Genomic DNA, 8096 nt, shown 5'->3' on the forward strand with positions numbered 1-8096 from the left:
CCTGATTCAGTACTGTTATTCCTTATTGTACCACTTTAGTGGAAAGAGCAAAGGCCTGGGAGTCAGAGGACCTGAGTTCTAATCCTCCCCCTTTCCCATACCTGCTATGTGACCTCGGGCAAGCCACTTGACTTCTCTGGACCTCTGTTCTTCCATCTGCAAAATGAAGATTCAATCCCTGTTCTCCCTCTTGTTTAGACTGTAAGTCCCATGTAAAACCTGATTATCTTGTATCTACCCCAGGGCTTAGTACAGTGTAGGAGAGAAGGTTAGCACTCTCCTTGAGAAGGATGGAAGAGGTCCTAGTGGCCTTTACAACACATATATGGTTAAAGCATTGCCACCTACTTAGTGTGAAAAGCAGCGTGGCTCAGTGGAAAGAGCACAGGCTGGGGAGTCAGAGGTCATGAGTTCAAATCCCAGCTCCGCCGCTTGTTAGCTGTGTGACTTTGGCTAAGTCACTTAACTTCTCTGTGCCTCAGTTACCTCATTTGTAAAATGGGCATGAAGACTGTGAGGCCCACGTGGGACAACCTGATCATGTTGTATCCTCCCCAGCGCTTAAAACGGTGCTTTGCACATAGTACGGGCTTAACAGATGCCAGCATTATTATCATTACAGTGCTTGGCAAATAGCATTTTACAAATACCAAAATTAATGAGTTCATTTCATGCAGACTTAGCAATCCAAGGAGGTAGTCATAGCTTTTTCTCAAATAAGTTCCAAATTTGTTGATCAGGGCTAGTGGTTGCTGCTTCACTCTAAATTTTCAACAAAAGAAGCATAGGTGGACCTTGCCTTAAACTATCACATTCTTCTTCATTGCAGTCAAATTTGTTTAAAAATCCCATAGACTTAGACTACTGAGGCAATTCATTCATCTGTCTTGTCTTATGCTGTCGAGTCGTCTCCGACCCGAAGCAACACCATGGACCCATCTCTCCCAGAATGCCCAGTTCTCCATCTGCAATCATTCCGGTAAAGTATCCATAGAGTTTTCTTGGCAAAAATAAGGAAATGGTTTACCATCGCCTCCTTCCGCACGTAATCCTTGACTCTCTCCCGTGCTGCTGCTGCCCGGCACGGGTGAGTTTTGACTTGTAGCAGATTGCCTTTCACTCGCTAGCCACTGGCCAGACTAGGAATGGAATGGACAGGGCTCTGCATGACTCTCCCTCCCATAGTCGAGACTGGTAGAGTACTGGAAGCTCTCCAGGTGCAACCCTGTGGGGGTTCATTTGTGTGTATCAACTCTATATTGTAGTCTTCCAAGCGCTTAGTACTGTGTTCTGTACAAAGAAAGCACTCAATAAATACCACTTATTAAAATCCTCCAGATTGTAAACTTGTTGTGGGCAGGGGATGCGTCTACCAACTTCTGTTATATTGTACTCTCCCAGGCAATAAATGCTCAACAAATATGACTGATTAAAATGGAAATAAGATATCCATTCTCCCTACTTTTCAGATTGTGAGCCGTGTTTGTGAAAGTGATTGGGTACAATTTGATTATTTTGTAACTACCCTAAAGCTTAGCATGTAGTAAATTCTTAGTAAATAGAATAATTTTTATGCTTGAGAGGATCCCATCGTGGGCACCTCAAAACACATGAAGGCAGCATCATTCCAAAATGATCATCTATAGTGTTCTATGCATAGATCACCCAGTCTTAAATATCTTTAAATAAAGGGAAGCGAGCAAAGACAGTATGTAAATAATTGAAATATCCCTTATGTATCAAGGAGATTAAGTACTTTTCTTAAATTTTCTTAGATTCTCCACTGAAGGAAAATAGGAAAATCAGCTGATCTCCAAGGAATTCTCTTTAAAAAAATTAATTTTTTGTCTCTGCCCTCTTTACTGACTCCATCTCTTCCTCCCTCCAGCAGTTTCAAATCACGTTAGAGTTTGTGTTAAATGATCCCATTGCACATTAATGCAGTTAAAAAAAAAATCAGAGTCCATTTTCATCTGTAAAATGATCCAGCGAGTGTGTGACCATGCCACCACCATTGGCACCACCATGGCTCAGTGGAAAGAGCCCAGTCTTGGGAGTCAGAGGTCATGGGTTCTAATCCAGGCTCTGCTGTTTGTCAGCTGTGTGACTTTGGGCAAGTAACTTCACTTCTCTCTGCCTCAGTTACTTCATCTGTAAAATGGGGATTAAGACTGTGAGCCCCACATGGGACAATTTGATCACCTTTTATCTCTCTCAGTGCTTAGAACAGTGCCTTGCACAAAGTAAGTGCTTAACAAATGCCATTTTTATTATTATTTACATCGCTACCACCAAAAGCACCACCATTACCTCATGACCACCACCATTTTCATCATTACGACCATTATCATCACGACCCCCATCAGCACCCCCACCCCCATTTTCATAGTTCCTACCATCAGCACCACCATACCATCCTTAAAATCATCACCACCACCCTCAGCAACACAACCACCGTTTCCATTCACACTTCCTTCGCTAATAAGATACGGGAGTGTTTGACCTTCAGTAACCATTCAATAGACTGAGCTCCTACAAATCCATGTTTACCCTAATACCCTGTTGCTCTATCCCAACAGGGGATTCTGAAAGAAAAAGAAAATCCTGGTGAGAAAAATCATAAATCTCAGAAATATGGTGCATCTCAAGAATCCAGGATTCCCAGAAACTGGGAGCAGTAAAAGTCTATGAAATGTATCACATGGGGCCATGTTTACAAAACATTCTGTCCAATGTATCCTAGGAATCCCTTGGAAAGAAATACTGCCTCTCTGACATCCACCTATTCCAGAGCCAACATTAAATAAGAAAATTTGCTTTTCAGACCCATAAACTGGCTTTGACTTTTGTGATAAGACGTCCAGCCTGTCAGATCATTTGAACATTTTGAACAAAGACTGACTCCCACCCAAAAAAGAGAGCTTAAACAACCAAATTTAAATCCATTTTACAAATGCAAAACAAAGTCTTTTTGGACAAAATTGCTCTTGGAAAATGTCTGCTCTTCTGCCTCCCCCTCGTGAGTACGCACGCACACAAACACACACATATGCACAAACCTAATCTTCCCGTCCATCACATGTGTCTTTGCTGTTCTTGCAAGGGTCTATTTCTGAGAAAAAATTTCATTAGGTGCCAATAAATAAGAATTATAAACAATCTGGTCCTTTTCTAGTTCACACCCATCAGCAAAGAAAGGGAATGGTTTTCTAATGGAAAAATCTCTTTAGTTTAACATTCTGATTCCTATCTCTCAAGCTGGGCACCAGGCTGATTTTTTTTTTTTTTTGAAGATACTCTTTCAGGGAAAATCTCCTTTCCTGTTCTGGCCTAGGTTTGCAAATGGGAAAAAAACAAACAAACAAGGAAGGGAGTTGTTAAAAGTTAAAATGAAAAATCTAATCATTACCCATCTATCACTCTAGCCATTGGTTGCACTAACCTTATTCCTTCCCTTCTTCCCACCTCATCTGGCAGGCAGAACTCATTAATGCAGGAGATGGAGGGAAAATGTTTTGTGGCAGTGTCAGTTTTACGAGAGGAGAGGGTTATGCTCACTACACTGAAGGTAACCAGAATGCTTTGAGAAAGAAAATTAAAATAGGGGATCACCCGAACTTTGATGGGGACATGTGTTTTAGAGAAAGGAAGGATTAAGGGGAGCGTGGCTTATTGGAAAGAGTTCTAAACTTATTGGGCTTTAATTGCAGGTCTGATGCTCACCTGCTGAGTGACCTTGGGCAACTCACTTAACTCCCCTGTGCCTGTTTCCTTATCTGTAAAATGGTCCTCTAATAATAATAACAATTGTGGTATTTAAGCACTTACTATGTGCCAGATACTGTACTAAGTGCTGGGGTGGATACAAACCAATTGGGTTGGACACAGTCCCTGTCCCAAACAGGGCTCACAGTCTCAATTCCCATTTTACAGATGAGTCAACTGGGGCACAGAGAAGTGAAATGACTTGCCCAAGGTCACACAGCCGACAAGTGGCGAAGCAGGGATTAAAACCCGTGACCTTCTGACTCCCAGGCCCATGCTCTGTCCACTGCATCATAAGCTCACTGGAGGCAGGAAACGTGTCTGTTTATTACTGTACTCTCCTAAGAGCTTAGTAAAGTGCTCTGCACACAGTAAGAGCTCTAAAAATATGATTGAATGAATGAATGAATACCTGTTCTCCCTCCTAGTTGGGCTGTGAGCCCTGTATAGGACAGTGTGTCCCACCTGATGATCTTGATTCTAACCCAGCACTTAGTAGTGTTTGGTGCATAAGTGCTTAATAAAACCCATAACATGGGTGCCGGGACTGCCCTGTCCAGATAGCCATTAGGTGAGTGTTATGTTGTGGAGATGACTCTGAGTGTCATGATAATGGAGGGAGGTAACTCATGAACCTGACCCACAGGGAGCTTTAAAATCTGGGCTCATGGTCTGGGCCAGCAGGAATTGGGAGGAGCTGAGATGAGGAACAGGATTGAAAGGGAAATGAATTGAGGGTGGAGATGGGGATGAAGTCAGAGTTAGGGTTGATCAGAGCTGCGGACTGGGGATTGGGCGGTTCCCCCGGCTCATAATAATAATTACTGTTATAATTACAATGACAATCGTGGTATTTAGCATTGATGATGTGCCGAGCACTGTATTAAGCGCTTGGGTAGGCATAGTATATCCATTTCAGACACAGTCCCTCTCTCACATGGGACTTGTAATATAAAGAAGCAGCGTGGCTCAGTGGAAAGAGCACGGGCTTTGGAGTCAGGGCTCATGAGTTCGAATCCCAGCTCTGCCACTTGTCGGCTGTGTGACTGTGGGCAAGTCACTTAACTTCTCTGTGCCTCAGTTCCCTCATCTGTAAAATGGGAATTAAGACTGTGAGCCCCACGTGGGACAACCTGATTCCCCTATGTCTACCCCAGCGCTTAGAACAGTGCTCGGCACATAGTAAGCGCTTAACAAATACCAACATTATTATAAATAGGAGAGCAGATATTAAATCCTATTTTATATGTGAGGGGACTGAGAGAGAAGATATGTGACTTATTGACTTACAACCTACTCACTGGACCCCCATTTTATCCATCTCACCCACATCATGCCTCTGGACTGGAGCACCCTCCCTCTTCAGATCTGGCAGACAATTATTCTCCCCCACCTTCAAAGCCTTACTGATGCACATCTCCTCCAAGAGGCCTTCCCTGACCATACCCTCATTACCTCTTCTCCCACTCCCTTCTGCATTACCCTGATTTGCTCTCCTTATTCACCCTTCCCTGAGCCCCACAGCACTTAACATACATATCTGTAGTGTCTTTATATTAATGATTGTTTCCCCTTCTAGAATGTAAGCTCAGTATGGGCAGGGAATATGTCTATCAACTCTGTCATATCGTACTCTCCCAAGCGGTTAGTAAAGTGCTCTGCACAAAGTAAGTGCTCAATAAATACGGTGGATTGATTGACTTACTCTAGGATACACAGCAAGCCATAATGGAGCTGGCATTAGAACTCAAGTTCTCTGTCAGACAGTTGCATTTATCGAGGGCTTACTGTGTGCAGAGCACTGTACTAAGTGCTTGGGAGAGTATAATCTAACAATACAAAAGACAACTTCCCAGCACCCAGGCCTGTGTGCTCTTTCCACTGGCCAGGCTGTTTACTCTTCCGTTCTGTTTCGTACTGTTCGATCGATCACATTGAAGTTTCATTCAGCGGCGCGTCAATGGGCTGGTGCAAACAGCAGTCAGGTCACCTGCATCAAAGCACCTACTTCTGGAGCTCGTCTGTTCTCAGTCTAGCCCAAGTGGTTCTGAGAGAGAGAGAGAGAGGTTTGGAGATACGATGTGAAAAGGCGATTCTGGAGGCATTAAAATGTTGGCCCATTTTTTGTCTGGAATGATTCCGCAATACGGAGAGAACAAACATGGATTCATGCTGAGAAATCAGCTTCCAGGCCAGGGCAGAAGAAAAACAGGGAATAAGCTTAATCCACCTCTCTGAAAAATTGCTTGGAAGAGAACGGATGAGAGGATAATAATAATAATTGTGCTATTTGTGAAATGCTTACTATGTGTCAGGACTGTACTAAGCAATGGGGTAAATACAAGTCAGGTTGGAGACAGTCTCTGTCTCACATGGGGTTCACATTGTTAATGACAGTTTTCCAGATGAGAGAACCAAGGTACTGAGGTACCAAAGTCACACAGAGAAGTGGCAAAGCCGGAATTAGAAACTACGTCCTTCTGACTCCCAGGCCCATGCTCTTATCAACAGGTCATGTGAGGATGGGTACTGACATCTCGGAGATAGAATTAGCCAATCAATTAATCTCATTTATTGAGCATTTTACTATGTTCTGAGCACTGTACTAAGCACTTGACAGAGTAAAATATAACAGAATTGGTAGATATGTTCCCTGCCCTTATCGAGCTTACAGTCTAGAGGGGGAGACAGACACTAAAATGAATAAATGACAATATATAATTTAAAGATATATATAGAAGTGCTTTGGGGTTGGGCATGGGGTGAATACCCAATGTCCAAAGATCACAGATCAAAGTACATATGCGGCGCAGAAAGGAGAGCGAGCTGGGGAAAAGAGGGTTTAATTGGGGAAGGCCTCTTGGAGAAGATGTGACCTTAAAAACTTCTAAACATTCCCAGGGAATGTTATGTTTGTCTATGAAAAACAGGGAGCGAGTGAGAGCCAGTCGCTCATTTAGACATGGTTCAACTGGAGATAGTTTGACCCATTGTGTTTGGGTCAAAGGAAAGAAAAAGACAGATGAGTGTACTAATTGATTTAGTCTACTGCAGATAAAGTCAGGGGAATTTCTTTTTATATCCAGCATTTAGAGAGACCAAATGATTGAGTTTTGCTGAATAGTCCCTTCCCTGGACACATTATCTCAAGATCCCCAGAAAAAGTTCTAGTGAACTCTTGGACACTTCAAGAATGTAAAACCATGTACAATGTCCTTATTAGGTTAGTTCAGTAGTCCATCGAGGTGAAGACAGTAGTGGGAAAAGCGATCCTCAGTCTTGGAAATCCACTGGATTCAATGCACTTTAGGAAACAGAGAATACAAAACCAAAAAAATGACCCATTCCCTGTGCACAAAAATCTTACCCTCTAATGGGGGAAAGTCAGTTTAAAATCTGGTCAGATTCTGTCTCTGTGCCAAGAGCCAATCCATTAATTCACTGTATTTTTTGGGCTCTTAACTGTGGGCAAAGCACTGTACTAAGCACTTGGGAGATATTTCTCCTTCTGTAATGAGCCATCTAACCCAACTAACTTTTCTCAGTACATTCCTAACTCTCCTTCCAGTAACACGCTATAGACAACTCAGCCATAGAGTTACCCCAGCTCTTTCTTAATCAACAGATAATTTCATTCATTCATTCATTCAATCAGTAGCATTTATTGAGCACTTACTGTGTGCAGAGCACTGTATTAAGTGCTTGGGAGAGTACACTACAATTAACAGACACATTCCCTGCCTATATCAGCTTTGGGCTGCCTAACTTCCTGAGGCCGTAAATCCTATCTACATATCTCCCATGATGTGAAGAAGTCTTTCTGTTTGTTTGAGTTTACTTCAAGCTTCTAAAAGCGCCTCAGCCCTTACTGTTCTGAAGTTTGGAAAGCAACATTTTATACATCTGCAGTTCCTACCTGATTTTCCCAGATGAATCATTCCTATTTTCCACGAAGAAAGACCGAGGCCCACTATCAGGGAGTGACATTCCTAGCAACAACAACAAAAAACTGTGATATTCATTCATTCAATAGTATTTATTGAGCGCTTACTATGTGCAGAGCACTGTACTAAGCACCTGGAATCTACAACTCGGCAACAGATAGAGACAATCCCTGCCCAATGATGGGTTCACAGTCTAATCGGGGGAGACAGACGGACAAACACAAGACAACATACTCACGATAAATAGAATCAAGAGGATATACACCTCATTAACAAAATAAATAAGGTGGTAAAAATATATACAAACGAGCACAGTGCTGAGGGGAAGGGGGGGGAGTAGCAGAGGGAAAGGGGGCTTAGCTGAGGGGAGGTGAAGGGGGGAAGGTG

General features: G+C 42.8%; 1 pseudogene; it reads left to right on the plus strand.

Annotated features, from left to right (window-relative positions):
• The first annotated feature begins 254 nt into the window (after positions 1-254).
• On the plus strand, positions 255-372 carry LOC114805800 (annotated as a pseudogene).
• The last annotated feature ends 7724 nt before the right edge of the window (positions 373-8096 follow it).

Source organism: Ornithorhynchus anatinus, chromosome 19 (genome assembly GCF_004115215.2).
Source record: "Ornithorhynchus anatinus isolate Pmale09 chromosome 19, mOrnAna1.pri.v4, whole genome shotgun sequence".
In the NCBI taxonomy this organism is placed as follows: domain Eukaryota; kingdom Metazoa; phylum Chordata; class Mammalia; order Monotremata; family Ornithorhynchidae; genus Ornithorhynchus; species Ornithorhynchus anatinus.